Source organism: Opisthocomus hoazin, chromosome 17, assembly GCF_030867145.1.
Source record: "Opisthocomus hoazin isolate bOpiHoa1 chromosome 17, bOpiHoa1.hap1, whole genome shotgun sequence".
NCBI lineage: Eukaryota > Metazoa > Chordata > Aves > Opisthocomiformes > Opisthocomidae > Opisthocomus > Opisthocomus hoazin.
Window position 1 is genome coordinate 6217941 of NC_134430.1, and position 16020 is coordinate 6233960.

Consider the following 16020-nt stretch of genomic DNA (forward strand, 5'->3'; position numbering starts at 1 on the left):
CAATTAAATTATGTGCTCAGCGTTTACACAAATACTGGCACCACCACTAATGGCAGCACTTAGAGATGCGAATGCTGTCTTCATGTGCCCTGCAATCCATCAGGGAGAAGAATCAGATTTTCCAGCCGATTTGGTTAAAATATTTAAATGAGAGGTTGCTGCACTTCAAGACAGAGGAAATATTGCCAAGGAATATATCTGAAAAATCACAACTTATCGTGACACCTCTCAAGGATAATTTAGTCTGATTTGTGTACCAGAGATAGCCACCCATGCTGCTGTGTCCCTGCAGTCTGGATGCTGCCTGTCACACATAGAGATCTGCGCTGAGAAATTAGGAAATGAGCTAAACCCAGGCTGGAAAGCAAAGGTGGAGAAGGAGAGGGTAAGTAGCAGCTTCTCTGGCACTACGAGGAGTCAAGAGCAGCTGCACAAGGTCAGCCTGCACTTCCCTCTAGCCCTGTCTCCTGTCTCAGATAGGACAAAAGTGAACGTCAAGGCATGGGTATATCAGAGCAAACATATATCTCACTCCCCTCCTTTAGTACCACCTCAGCCTTTGAGGTTTCTATGTGGTTATTACCCCTCAGCGGGTTTCCTCCCGTGCACTTGCCCACTTTACCACTGTAAACTTGCAGCAAGGAGTCCCCACTGCCCAACTCCACGGTCAAGGAAAAGCTGCCTCCTTTGGTCTGCTGTGAACCCGAGTCCTGCTAACATCATTCATGTCCCCTAAATCTCATGCTGGAAGAGATGATACAGAGCAAATCCCCGTTTCTACCTGCCTTCCCTTGTAGGGGTGAAGTGGTTCTCCTAGAGCATCGCTGAGAAGGCTGGCTGAGCAGGCACTGCTGCATGCGGATCTTCCTCCTCCCACGCGGATTTTATTTTACCTCTATTTTATTTGTACAGGTGAAGCCATGTAGTACAATGGAGCAAGAAACTGTCCAAATCTTTAATATCTGGATGGCTGTTTTCTCTAGCTGGGTCTGTTCCTGGCTCCGATTCAACAAAGCAAAGGCTGGGGCATTGCAGAGGGATGCATGGAAGAAAAATGAGCAGCCAGATGTGGGGCACATCCCTCCCATGTGCATTGGTGTCTACTGAGGTTGGCAGCCCAGAAACCCTGTGCTCAGTGTCCCCAGCAGATCCGGTCTAGTGTTGAAGCCACTGTCCCACCACGGGACTCGGTGCTGAAGAGGCCCGTGGCGAAGGCTGCTCACCGAGTCAGAGGTGAGCTGCCAGGAAAGGCTGGGAGCGGGGAACAAGAAAACAGCCCTGGGAAGAACAGACTTCACAGAAAGAGTCTGTGGTTTGTTGAAGGCAAGGTTCAACAGCAGTTTGTTGTGGTCTGTAATTACCAACAGAGGGAAAAGATAGCTGATACCGGGAGATGCTTTCATCCAGCAGACAAAAGCCTGATGAATCCAATGGCTGGAGGCTGAAGTTAGCAAAATTGAAATGTAGGATGCAAATATCTAAGACTGAAGATAATTAACAAGCTCCCCAACGACTGCTGATTGGCTGTTCCAAGAGGTCGCAGGCAGAGCTGACGAGGTGCCCACGTTGGGGTTAGCTGCCTATCCCTGCTTAGTGCTGCATGACACGTAGACAGCAAGGCAGGGCTGGCTCCAAAGCACTGGAAGCTGAGCTGGGGTTTGCCTGGGTATGAGCAGAGAAAGCAAGAACTTAACCTGCATGTTGTCTGCCACACACTGCCCCACAAACTTCATACTCATACTTCAGCATCGCAGGAGGAGCCACGTGGACTCAAACCCTTTTCTGCCCGCACAGTGTCCCTGGGTAGCGCCAACCCATGGGACACAAAGAAAATTAAAGTTGTTGAGCACCTCCCCCCAGCCATGCCGCACATGGTGATTTTAATGAGCAGTCTGTCGTTAATGCCTTCGCTGTTTTGTGGGTTGTGACGTGTCGTGGGATGTGCCACACTGATGTGTTATGGGGGGTTTAAGTGCCTACTGTGATGACTTTCCTTCAGCTCCTGCATTGTAGGGACTGCAAATCTGCATGGGGCGTATCGTGCCTGATTAATTTTATGGACTGCAGTGGGTCAAGGTTGATTTCTTTTCCAAATAAAATATCAGTTTAAGAGTAACTCCATGTGCTTGCTAGCTTGGGGACATGGGGTGCCATTTTATTGGCTCATGTAGATTGCTTGCTGGCTGTTTTTATTCTTTAATAAAACCTTTTGGCAGAGCTGTGGCTTCTTGTTGCCTTACAATTAGGGAGAGAACAACCAGTGCTCAACTCCGACACAGAAGTTTATGAAACCAGCAGAGATACGCAGGGAGACCTCTAAGAACAATGAAAGCAGAGCTGCTGGCTGCTAATGAGAAGGAAATGTGTTATTTTTAGCTATCCAAGAAGGTGGAAGGTGAAAAAAACAACACAGGAACAAAGAAAATCTATAGTCCAATCCAGGAAGCCAAAAAGCAACGCCAGAAAAAATAACAAGCTGACTCTCTGGCAGGGTAATTCTTTCACTCATGGGAAGGAGGGGGCTTGGTAGCTGGCAGAGCCCCCAGGGCACGAGGGGTCTGCCCACCGCCTGGGGCTCAGGACCACGGTCTCCCCTGCTCGGGGACCCAGTCTTCAAATCCCAGCTGGGGCGGCTGAGGTCCACTGGCAGCGCTGGTCCCCAAGCAGGAGCAAGGCTGTGTGTGCCTCCAGCAGACAGCTCAGCTCGTTAGCCCGCGTAGGAGGAACTCCTCCAGGCCATCAGGGCAGGTCTCCAGCTGCCCACATCTGCAAGCCAGGGCAGGGAAGGAAAGAAGCAGATGAGCTGAGGTGAGAGCAAAGAGCAGCAGTGCTGGTAGTCCAGAGGGAGAAAGGACAAACCAAACCCTGAGCTCCATAGAGACAACATGAGAGCGGAGCGCTGCGGGATGCCCGTGCAGGGCTCTTGGCAAACACTGAAACCAGCCGTGCATGCAAACCCTGCAGCCCACGGTGGGAAAGGGGCTTGCTGGTGTCGCTGTGAGGGCAGGATGGCAGGAAGATAACATGGTAAGGATAAGCCCATAGCCTGAGTGCGGTGTTTGCGTGGTCGATAACTTGCCTTCACCAATGAGCTTGACCGTCCCCAGGGTTGTGAGGGTGACAGGGAGAGAGATCAGCAGCAGGGAGCTGCTGCCTGGCACAGAGAGCAACTGCTCTGGGCTCACTGCCCTAACATCTACACCAGTTTTTGTGATCAAAGTTAGAGCAGCTACCTAAGGGATGGGGCACAGAGGCCTGTGCTGGGTTTAGCATTACAGCGGGTCCAATTGGTTGTGTAAATAAACACCGAAAAGAAAATTCCTCTGTCAGAGGATACACATTTGCTAATGTCCAAGTGCACAGACAGTGCAAGAACAGAACAGAGAACATGACCAGGAGACAGAAAGAGGGTATTTTTTAACATATATAATTAAATTTCTAATGGGAAACATTATTCTAGGCTGGAACTGACTCCCTGCCAGTGAAGCATCCTCCCATGGAGGAGTCGTTGCATTATCCTGTGTTATAGGTTAACCAGTGTCTTTGCAGACGAGCAACCCTTACAGCAAAATCCTGATCCAGCACTGGAGAGTGCATTTCCAGCTAGAAGCCGTCTCACCGGGAGCACCCCTGGAGCTGCCAGGCGGTGAGAGAAAGTGACACTAATCAGCTGGCGAATACAGTGTAGGAGCCAAATTAGGAGAAGAGAATAAAACCTAATTGACTTGTCCAGTGGGTTTGTCAAGGGACTCCAAGGAGTGTCGAAGGTCTCCCAAGCTGCCGCACCGCATTCCCACGGCACTGTGGTGGGGCCCGGAGAGAGTGTTGCTGGGAACAGGGGACTTTGCAAATCCTCCCAGCTCCTCTGAGCATCTAAATGAGCAATGCTTGCCAGGAGATGCAGGCAGACAACGCACGCCGTGCCCTGCCTCCTCCCCGAGCGTGGAGCCGCTCTTTCCTGAAGCCGGCAGGGATGCTGCCCGGATAGGCACCGCTCCCGCTTTTGGCCCCGCAGCTCTGGCCCTGCCAGATGGGATCTGCACAAAGGCTGTGGTCCCACCAGCAGTGCCACGCACTCCCTCTCCTCATAGGGAGGGTTTTGTAGGCAGGGAGGAGAAAAAACCCTTGGCATGGAACAGGAGGGACCCCCAGGGCCGACTTTATGGCTTCTTTCTTTGATTGTTCAATATTTTTTAAAAGTTGCATTCTGACTTTTTTAACCCTTTTGCCCTGCTCACACATTTGCATCTCTTTTCACCTTGTGCTGGTCTCTATGTGCCTCTGACCCCAGTGGTTTTGGGCTGGCCAAGCAGCCCTGGCCGGCTGCAGGTCGTGCCTGCACAGCCCTGCTCAGAAAGGGCAGTCAGGGAGAGCAGCTGAACTGCTAGCTCCAGCCCTACAGCCCGACCATACCTCGTGCTATAGGTTCTCAAATACCTGAAACACATAAACTGGTCTAGTGTTGCCCAGATTGCTATGCCCACCCTGATTTAGCTCAAGCTGTGCAATGAATTACACCAGGGAAAGCCTTTTGCTGAGAGGGAACTAGCTGCTTGTTTCAGGTGCTGGGTTTCATGCAGAGCAGCTCCCAGGTTCACCAGGAGGTTGCACTGAGCGTGCACATGCTCGTGCAAGAGGAGGGTGCAGTAGGCTGGGAAGGAGCAGGCGGTGGCAGGATGAGGGCAAATTCGCTCTCGCATTTCTCTGCGCTGACTGCAACTGAAGAAGTTCAAGAGATTTCTTTAGCCTTGGACTTGTACCTTGGACACCCCTCTGTTCGGACCTTTGTCTGAAATTTTCTTTTTTTTTCCTTTTCTTCTCCTTTCCTTTCTTTTCCTTTCCCCAGCCCCATCAGGATGGCGTAACCACACATGGGACAAGCCCTCCCTCCTTCTGCGGTCACCATCCAGCTCCCAGCTCTGTCTGGCTGTGATGGCCCAGCCTCCAGCTGATCTTTCGAACAAGACTTCACAAGCAGGACATCCATCGGCTTGCCGAAAGAGGAGTACAGCTGCGCTGGTGAGAGCAGCCAGCTCCCAGGCACTGTGGAGGTGCAGGCGTTAGCTTCAGCATTCGCATCTCACCTCCTGTAGCCCCAGCGAAAAAAAAACCACAGCGTCAGGAGCTGCGACAAGTTGCCGTGTGTGCAATCGCCATGCTGCTGCTTGATGCTCACAATACCAATATGGTCTGTGCCAGCCCAGGCTTAGCCTGGAAAAGGGGTGCTGCAAATACGTCACGATCAGGACCCTGTGGGTCGGCCTGTGGTGTTAATTCAGCCCCAGTGCAGTGTTACAGGAGCTGGCAGCAGTGAGAAAGATAAGAGCTGTGCTCTCCATTTACCACTTGTTTGATCACCAAGGGGTCTTTTGCATTGTGGAAGTCCTGTGTTCAGACCTTGGGCTCAAGTTCTTTTTTATATGCATGGATTTTACGCTTACTCAGCTCCATCAACTGCAGGCAAGGCATTGCATGTGTTCCCTTTGCAGGGGTTTGCTGGGTTGCCCCAAAATGAGCTCAGCACAGAAACGTAAAGAGACTTTTAACATCGCAAACGCACTGGGCTTCCCGGACTTGGGAAGCGGGTAGTGCTGCACAGCTGCTCCGGAGGCAGCAGTAACAAAGGCATAAAAATAATGGTTAGCTCTGCTATGACTCCACGCCTGAAAGCACCTTCTCCAGCAAGGTATTCCCAAGCCTGGAGGTGGGAGACAGTTTGTCTTCTGTCACCAGAAGCCCAGTTCTGCCTCCCAGCCGCACGCTTCTGCCACCAGTACAACGCCCCGGCTCTTGGTGGGTTCGCAGCCCACGCCTCCTTGCTCAGAATGATTTGCTTTTCTTCTCCTGATGTGACAGTTTTGAAGGCTGAGTGTGAACCAAAGGTGAAATTATTGTCAGTTAAAATCCTCTCTGTTTCTACCCCTCCACATCGGATGTAGCTGCTTATACACTTGTATTTGCACAAATAATGAAAATCCCTTTGGGAAATCATGTTCTCTCCCCCGCTGTGTAACAGCAGGCTACCAGCAGATGATAAAACACATGACGACAGACATTGCAAGCTATAACTTCTCCACTTCTCTGGAGTTGTCCCCCTTTTTAGTCCTGCTGCAAACACACTTTTCCTGTGGTGTGAAAAAGGTGATCGGATTTTTTACACACATGCATGAAAAAGTGAAACAGCAGTGTCCTGGTGCTATTGAACATTTGTGGCTGCCCTCCTCTAGGAAATTCTTGTTATCATCTGACATTCAAAGCTTTTCAGTGGTATTTGTATGAAGACCTTCCCTATATGGCAGACCAAGTGTCCTAGGGAAGATGCTTTGATTTTTGGAAGAGGTGGGAGTTTACTCCTCTGCTTTCAACACATGACATTTAGTGGGGGGTAGAGACTTCTAAATCATGGCCAGCCATGCCTTTAGAGCATTGGTGTTTTAGCTTGTAGTGCAGAAAACATGCTCCCAGAGAGCAGAAATGTTGTGTTTCAAAAAATTTCAAATTATTTCAAAGATCAGAAGTTTCCCTTCTCTTCTTGTAAGCAAATGAAACCAGAGCACTATCAGAAGTCTTCCAGACTCCTGTGTGAATTGGCACCCATGAGAGACAGCTTTCAAGACAGATCAGGGTGCTGCAGACAAACCCTTCAAGGTTGTTTGAACTGCAGCCAAGGATGATGCTTGATTGGAATGGAGGAGTCTGGGATAGAGGAGTACTGGGATGGATGGGTACCAGGGTGTCCTAGCACAATAAAATCACAAGGTGTCTCCTGTATTTCTGTGTTTTTGAAACATCCCTGACACAACAGAGAGAGAAAAGATCCTCTTAAATTGCTCTGTGACGTGAAAGACAGAAAATGAAACCAGCACCAGGATGAAGGCTGGATAATAACAAGGCAGAGTCTGGACCAGGACCTGGACCAGGCTCTGCTGGGGCTGGCTGAGGACACTGGTGAAGAGGATCCATCAGAAGCAGGATCTAGAGACCTCACATCCAGAAGCAGTTCATGATGGCAAAACGAAGCCCATGATGAACAAACAAAACCACTACAAATATTTTAAAATCCCTGGGTGCTTGTAGGGTCAAAGGAACAGGACCACAGCACCACGCTGGTTGGTGGCTGATGCTGTACTAGTTCCCAGGGCTGTGCAATGTAGACATCAACAGAGAATCACCCTGACCCTCCCGAGAGGAGTCCCTCACGCACGCCCCTGCACTGCTTTGGACACTACAGAGAGCTGCAGCCAGAGGAGCTCATTACAAGTCTATTGGGCAAGTGCTGCTGTCATTTTCTGCACGGAGCAACAGTTTCCAAGGCTGATGGATTGAAAACAATTAGTCGCTTCTGTTCCTTTCTTTGAGGAAAATACAGGCACGAGCAAAGTCTCTGGCAGTGCATGTTGATTTCTGATAAAATAATTCATCCAAATGCCTATGCAAATCAACTCTGGCCGATAATCACTAAAAAAATTTAATGCTGTAAATATAATGAAAACATAATTAGCAATTAAAGACAGGGGTGACAGCCTGGTGCTGCAGATGGAAATAATGGGAGTGTTGTTCTGCATCTGAATGCTGGGCAGCAAGCAGCAGCCTTTCAGGACTGCTGTTTTAAGTTCTGCATGACACTAATTGAAAGACACTTTCCTGGGTGAAGACCTCAGCATCTCCGACAGCTTGGGATTACTGAAGCACTGGGGAACAGGCTAATCCAGTCTTCCCTCAGAGCATGCTGGCACATGTGCTCATCTCTCAGGCTCTGTACTGCCTGGTGCTCAGCTCCAAAGTGAGGTGGCTGGAAAACAAGGCTCCCGTGAGCTGTACTGGACAAAGCATCTGCCCCATGGCTGCTTGCCAGCTGGGGAGTGGGGAACGCGGGGAGCCAAGGGGGGCCGTTCAGTCCTCTGTCTTCTCTCTTATGTTTCTTTGCTATTTACCTGCTTGTGAAAATCTGAGTTTTCCAAGCCAAGGGTTCAGCTTTGGAGGACATGACTGCAAATCGTGAAGTATTTGAGTCTGACCTCTGTGGGAAACAGGGCACAAATATCTCCCACTGGGATGGTGAAATCCGTAAAGATTTATTCTCCTCTCCACCTTTAATGAACTAGAATTAGGAATTTAAATGCAGAACATTCAACATCAGGTTTCCACACTTTGGCCTCCTCCTCGTGCTCAAAACCCTCCTTCAGCTGAGAGTAGCAATTATCTCTTGCCTCCTTCACAAGGACAGCGAGAAGTGTAATTAAGCAAGACATGATTTTTTGTCAGTTGTGCGCCTGCACCTCGCATTAAAGCCAGTGGTAGCTGAAAGGATAATTGAGCCAGTGGTGTTTATCAAGCACTTTGAGATCTTTGGGTGAAATGCGGATGTTTATGACTGTGACTGCAGCACCAGGGGCTCGCGCAGAGGCTGACATCCCAACCTGGGTGGCCTTCTCCATCCTACCAACACCACGTCCATTCACAAACTCGCACTGCGTTTGTTTTGTTCAATACACAGCATAAAAGCATTGCCTGGGCGGGGAGGGTGATCTTCCAGGTCTAACAGTGTATGTGACCTAAACACCCCTCTGTTTCCCTATTCTAAGAGCGCAGGAAACTAAACTGGTACACAGCATGGTGAGGAGGGAAGGAGGGGAGCTGTGTTTTTGTCCATTGTGCACTGCTCCAGCACTGGGACCGCTCTGGGCTTTGATCTTCAGCCTGTTTTAAGCTGAGATCTGAACTAGTCCATTTATTGGCACTGGCTGAAAACCAAACTTTCTCTTCCACCAGAAAGTCTGACATTTTGAGCTCCTTTTTCAGTCCAAATCCAAAACCTAACAGCCCAGGTTTAAAAATTCCCTGAGGCAGAGAAGGTTCTAAAAATGTTGCTGTCACATTGTGGAAATATTATCTCGTACCTGGCCAAGTCTATCGCAGGATCCAGCCTAAAATCTGAAGTCTTAGTTTTTAATAAGAATGGGCTTTAGCTTAGGAGAGCAAATGTTTGAGCAACATTAAAAAAAATCTGTATGTTATAGGAGGGAAATGAAAAAGTTGAAACTATTCGTTTTTGTGCTTTCCTGGGTGAAAATCTCTTTGCAATCAGTATTTTTCTTTGAGATTTTTGAATGATGACATTGTCACATTTTTCTGATAGGAAACACCTCTGCTGAAAATGGCTTAGCCGCCTCTCCTGCGGGGCACTCACACGGCTTACCCTGTGCCTTGTATCTTGCGCATCGGATTGCCCCTCTGCCCCAGCCCCACACCGAGGATGCTCTCAGGCTTAACCAGGTATTTGCACTCACCCAACTCACACATATCACTCCTGAAGACTGCTTCCTAGCTTCATACTTTAAGAGAGTGATTAAGATTGATTTTCATTTTTAGCAAAGAGTAGTTGAAAGGAGTTTTGGAGCTTGGTGGAGCTCAGCAATGAGGGTGGTTTCTAACTGCCCTACAGACCAGACATACCAGGAGCAAGGAAGCTCCTTGTCTGCTCTAGGGATGGAGCAGACTTGTCCTCTGCTCAGCCTCCCTGCTCTGCAGAGTTTCATCCTTTCACCCTTCTTGTCCAAGAGCCTGACCTACCCCGTGGTCACCCTTCCTTCTCCATCCAACTCAAGTCAGCAGGACCAGCTTGCCCAGACTCTGTGTCTAATGGATCTCTTTGCTTGGCTGGGTTCATATCTGCTGCCGAAGAGGATGCCACTAAACTCAGATGACTGGAAACAATTAAAAGAGATGCGTCCTGCTGTTTGCCATATTGATTAAAAACATCACCCAGACACCATGAAAACGGACAAAATTTGTCCCTAAAAGCTCTGTGCTGGAGAGATCCTTTGTCACTTGCACATCTCTGATCTTGGCATTAAAATGGAGAGCTACTATATGTTGCCACAAGGGATTTATATCTAAAGTAATGACTTAATGTCACGGCAAATTCTTTAATTTCTATGTAGTATAAATTAGCATGCTAATCTTATAATAATGCATTACAGCCTGGAAAAAAAAAATACATCACACATGGCTAATCATTATAGGAATTGAAACCAAAGCAAGGGATCGCACTGTGGTTTGGCTGAAATTTCATGGTCGTACACCGGGGAAGGTGAGGGGGAGTTAGATCACAGAAACTTTTCTAAGGGGTCATCAAAGCAAAGGCTATCGTGGGCATGGCCAGACAAAAATTTGACTGCATGTTTACTGGTCTCTCATCTTCTGTGGAAGAAGCATTTGCTGGGGTCTACTGAAATAGAAGGTTTAACATGGGAATGTTGCCTAAACCCGTCTGGGGCTGGTTTAGTCAATCTGGGGTCTGTGAACTACAGAAAGTTCGTAAGATAGGAGAAGGTGGTGTGATTGCAAAATGTTATTTTAAAAGCCAAAACGCACGCACTGAGGTCTTGCCAAAATGCAATTTGGTAAAGAGAGGGAAAACAGACTCCAAGGACTACACTGAGAAGTCTGCACTGACCACATCAGGAGCTCGGACACGTAAACCAGTCTCAGCTACCCATGCCCAGACACCTAAACGTGGGTGTCCTAACAAGGAACTGAACCCCATCCTTAACTGCTCAGCAGCCTGCACCCCCCCCAGCAGCCTGCTGGCAGTGCACCCCAGAAAACTCCTTCCAGCAGAGCAAGGTCTCAACAGGGAAGGTAATTAAGCATCAGAAGCGATTACCAGGAGATATAGTGGTATCTGCACCCCTTGAAATCCGTAAATCCAGACAGGGCAGCTTTTGCAAAGCTACGTTGTAGCTCAACCTGTAATTACAGGCTGGACACCCACCAGCAGATAGGATTTTGTGGTCTGTGTTTATGCAGGATGATCTCAGGCTGCTTTCTGTGCCGCTGGGAGAGTCGAGGCAGTACGAGGAATGTGCTCATTTTCCAAGGTGGGCACTCAAGGAGGTTGGAGAGCTGCACTCTCTGTTCAGGGTTTGGGTTTTTTTGACGGGTGTTTTTTGTTTTCTGAAGAGTCTCTCTAAAAGAGTGTCTATAAATCCATCACACTCCTGAAATGAAGTGTTTTGGCAGAAATAGCATAGAATTTAACTGGAAATAGATCTGAACATTTTCATGGCTGACAAATTAAATTACCTTTAGTGGCTATGAATTTCACAAAGCTCATAAGGCAAACATCCTAGTTAAGTTCTGTTAAATTTCTAGAGATGGACTGAGGATTATTCAGCTCTGTGTTTGACATTCCTTTTCCTCTATTACATCTGCCGACAGAATTCAGGGTCCTTTTATCACCTGCAATATGGAAAAAAATTCTTCAGCTTGCAAAGTAGAACTTCCTAGTTAAAACACTTTCTGCACAAATTAATACCAAGTAAACACATGGCACCCAGCTTCTACAGTAGAGCGTGAACAGCACAAGTAACACTCACCAGACAAAGAACTCTTACGTTGGTGAGCAACTGAAACAACTGGGAATCAAGAATTTTTGTATCATCCCAAAATGTTTTATATTCCCCTTAATGAAAGGATTTCTTTTAAGTAGGAGTGGTGCTTGGCTTCATTCTATTATTCACTTTATGTTTAAGGAATTCAAACTATTTCTGTGAAAACTGTGATATTTTCTTCCTAGATAAGTCTTTCTCATTTGGTGCTACTTTTTCCGTCACCCTGTGACGTGATCTATCATGACCATGTGCTTTCTGCTCAGGCACCACAGCACTCTCTTGGTTGGCTTTTTTTGGTGTTTTTCTACCTTGTCGCAGTTTTGCTGAAGCAGGAGCAGTGATGGCCGAGTCTCCCTTTGAATCAACAGGTCTTTTTTGAATTACGCAGAAGAGAAGCTGGCACCTGCAAAATTAGAGATTGCAGGCAGAGGTTAATAAATTAGGAATACCTACGCGTTTTCAAAGAAGATCATGGAAGTGCACAGTTTTTGCAAACTGCATGAATTCTACCTCCATATCTCACCTGCTTCCAGCTAAATTCAGCTGCTGTTTTTTTTGAAGGTTGCTAGACAGCAAAAGACAACTCCACGGAAGGGTAAGGCTCAAATTAAACCTGAAATGGAGCCCAGGGAGCTTTGGTTCATGCAGAAAATATCCCCAATAGTCAGGAACTTCAGACAAAGCTGAAGTTGACTTAAAAGTAGGTGTGTGGGTAAAAGCTGAATCGTCATAAGGTGATTTCTAGACTGTTTGATTTACTTTAGCTGAAGATCCAACCTTAAATACCTGTATGGCCTTAGATACCTGCATGGCAGTGGGAGACGTTTAGAGGTGAAAATATCCAAAGTGGAAGAGGACAGAATGGAAATGGGACTTCATGCAATGGGCAAAGATGCCAAGATGCCTGAGTCAAGGTCGAGGATGAGGTCAGAGTCAGCAGTGATGCTTAGGAGGAGCATCCACCAGATTTGCACCGCTTTTTCATTTCTTTTGAGCAACAGGTGACAAAAATGGGAGGAAAAACAGTCCCCTCCAGCTAAGTGGATGCAAGAGACTCTTGTTCTTCTTGCTGTAAGGGCGTTGCTCAGGTGGAATTGCTTCCACCTTGATTCCTATATTCTTTGTCTCTGTTCCTGCAGACCCAAACCAACCTGTCACCTGTTTTGCTCCATGTTGCTATGGCAATTGGAGAGGTGTTGCATGGCCCTTCTGCAAACGGCAGCAGCCCTCCATAGGCAAATTGTCTCACACAAAGCAAGAGATCTGAGCTGGCCCTAGGACTAACCCAAAATGAAATATCTACACCTGCGCTTGGCATGTATCACGTCTAATGTTCCTCCTGCCGCGAGAAGGAATTTAGATAGGCACAAATGAGGCAGATGGGTAAAATGCACCAAGTCAAGACCTTGTCTTCAAAATTCAACTGCGGAGGCAGCTGCTTCATGGCGAGAATCTGGAAGCTGCTCTCTGAAAAATTAAGAAGCAAAGGGGCAAAATATCACAGGAGAAACAGCTCTGATATTTCTGAGGCAAGCAATTAATCTTGGGAAAAATGCATCACATGGTCCAGATTTCCAGAGTAAAGTTAACATTTCCAAGGGCATCAGAAGAGACTCTGGAGGCCTGAGCCTGCTTCTCTGAACCATTCTCCAAATTAGCTTCAAAATCCTCAGCCTAAATTACCAACCAGCGCTGAAACTCTGTGTGTTTCTCTCCAAAGCTCTCCATCACCTCATTGCACTAAGTTTTCCATTTGGGGAACTTCCCAGCCCTCCCAGACTACATGATTTTCTGTAGAAGATGAGACCCAAAAGGACAGTGCGTGCCATGTCTACATTGTCCCTGCAATTTCCTGGGCACGAGGAGTTGGCTGTGATACCAAATTAACTTCTAGCTTGAGAAATCTTACTTTGAAAATATTCCGAAGTGCTGCACCAAAATCTTGATGCATATAAAACTTCTGAGAGCTGGAGGTCCCTTGACGGTTCCCCCCTGCTCAGGCTTGTCCCACCAGTTCAGGTGAAAGCATACTGATATTAGTCCCAGCTGGTCAACAAGTCGGCTCTAAACTTGCCAATTTAACCGGGATTAACATTAATTATCCCCGTCAGCAATTTTAGCCCTGGGATTTCCCCTGAGCCCTGCAAGGATACATATGACATGGGTTGAATTTATACAAGGTCTTGGAATACCCCAAGTGCCTGTAACATCTGGCATATCTCAGGGTTTCCACGCTCTCAGGGTCTCAGACCTGTCACAGGCAGATTGACCCCTGAGGATATGAAGTCCCCGGGTCAGGACCTATTGATTCTCCAGTGCTTTGTACAGCATTTGTCAGTGATTAGGGAATGGGAACTCAACCCAAGGTATGTTGATGTGGGCTGTGTGCATACAGACACCGCCATCTGCCTTGAGGGAGAAGTTAGATTAAAGGGCATTTTTGTTTATCTATCCCCTTTTTGCCATTTTGGGCTGGAAGGAAGGCAAAAAAGCTGCTCTGTGATTTCCGTATCCCAGCATACTGAGCAAAATGGTGAGCGGCATTTTTGCTGCCCATCTGGTCATGGAGAAGTGTCCTGGAAAGGTGTATGTTGGAGTCAGCAAGAAAAGAGCTCTTATACTGCCTTTTCCATCCACGCTTCTGGGAGTAGGGGCCAAGGTAAGTCACTGTCTCCATACCTGTTGTGCTGGGGATACTGAGGCACGGGAACACCGCAACTTGCTAAATAACATCCAGCTGACCAGCAGCAGAGAGGGGACTGTGCAGGAGTCTGATGCTTGCCTTGCCATTTCTGGGCCATGAAGCACGCATCACTGATGGTGCAATGATAGATTTTAGATACTATAGAGGTCTCCCATACCCTGCTGAGTGCTGCTGCTTCTCATGGAGATACCTACTTACCTCGTGGAGATACCTCCTTAGCTTCTAGCTTTAGAAGTCAAGGTACTTCCTCACCTTGCAATGTTCCTAAGCCCTGCACCAAACCCTGGGTGCATGCCTACCTCCGGATCGGAGCTGGGGACTTCACCCTGCCTCGTACTGCCACAGAAAATAACCTTGGGTCTGTCTGGAGTACTTGGAGAGGACAACCCGCAGTCCAGTCCCTGTCTGCAGCAGCATAAGGGCATTGGAGGGGAATAAACCTCCCCTGCACAGGGACAGCTCTGCAGTGATGAGCTTTTATCTGCTTTGGGAAGGTTATTCAGTTAACAGCAACACAGCTTTTGCACGCCATAAAAGCTTCTCAGGAGCATAAGCCTTGAACCAGACCTTCGCTCCCCCTGCTCCCCCCGCCAGAGCATCCCTCCCTCCGCCGGCTGGCCCTGCCACGGGCCGTCAGCACCTTGACATACCGCTGTGATTAATTGTGCGAGCTCCCAGGCTCTCTTCTGGGGCTAACTGACAGGAGGTGAAGCGTAACAGTGAATAATGGCAAGACCTTTGGAAGTCCAAGAGAAATTAAATCAACGCAACAGTATTTGTTCGCTTTCCAGTCCCCTGTCCCCCCCCCCAGCCTCCCCGCTCTCGCCCCCCATCCTAATGGCATTTCAGGCTGTTTGGCTGCATTCCCCACCTCATAAACCAGGACTCCACATCGAGGAGAGCAATGACTTTAAAACTGCCATTGATGGGCTGTGTTGGCTGTGGTGATGCTGGGTTTTAACCCTTTCCCCTGGCAGGAGCAGGGTAGTGCAGAGGCGGAACAAGCCCCGCCGTTACGGCACTCATGCAAAGTCACCGAGATGAACCGGTTTTTATTTTTAACTGACTGTGAAAATTGCATGTGCCCAAGAGCCTCTGAGACTGAGATATCAATTGCCCAGGGCAGCACAGATAGCAAACGCATTCATTTTTCATTCTTGTCTGCTGGAGGGAGAAAGTCATGTTGCATATGCGGACTGCTGTCTTCCCAGCGTAATCAGCCCTTAACATCTCTGCTCTTGGCAAAGGCACGGACAGGATCAGGTTCTCTTGGGGATGTGCATCCCCATCTCATGGCAAGCAGAGAACTCCCAAACTCATCTCCAGCTCTGACAGCACATCATGGCAACAGCATTGCCATCCTGGATTTGAATTTGTAGCTCTATAACGTGCTCACAGACCTCCCAGGGCAACTTATTGGGTATCAGTGACTTGAGGGCTACGGGGAGGAAAGTTGCTCAGCATTTTGGGGTTTTTGTTTTCTCTTTGGTTTTATTCAGTTTGCCTTTGGGTTTTTTTTTTTTTGAGGGGGTGGTGGGGTTTTTTTTTTTCCCTGGGCTGGGACCTTGCAACCTGAGGACACAAATTCATCAAATCTCTTGTTCTCCGGGGTCACGTAGTTGGGTTATGAATGAAAGATGTGCTTGGAGTAAAAATCAGAGCCCTGCAAATCAGGATGCTGATGTGGGATGCCTGGCCTCAGCACCTTTTTGTGACTTTTAGTGATGGTGCAAGGGCACTGAAGGGATAATTAAGACAACAGCAGCATTTTTCCACATCGTGGTGGCATTTTGGGCTGTTTGGCTCCATTCCCCTGGGGCTCTCCAGCACCAGGCTGAAGTCAATCCCTTTATCATTAAACATGCCAGTGCGTAAGTCATGTCTAAAAACATCCTAATCCATAACCGGCTCCTTCCTGGG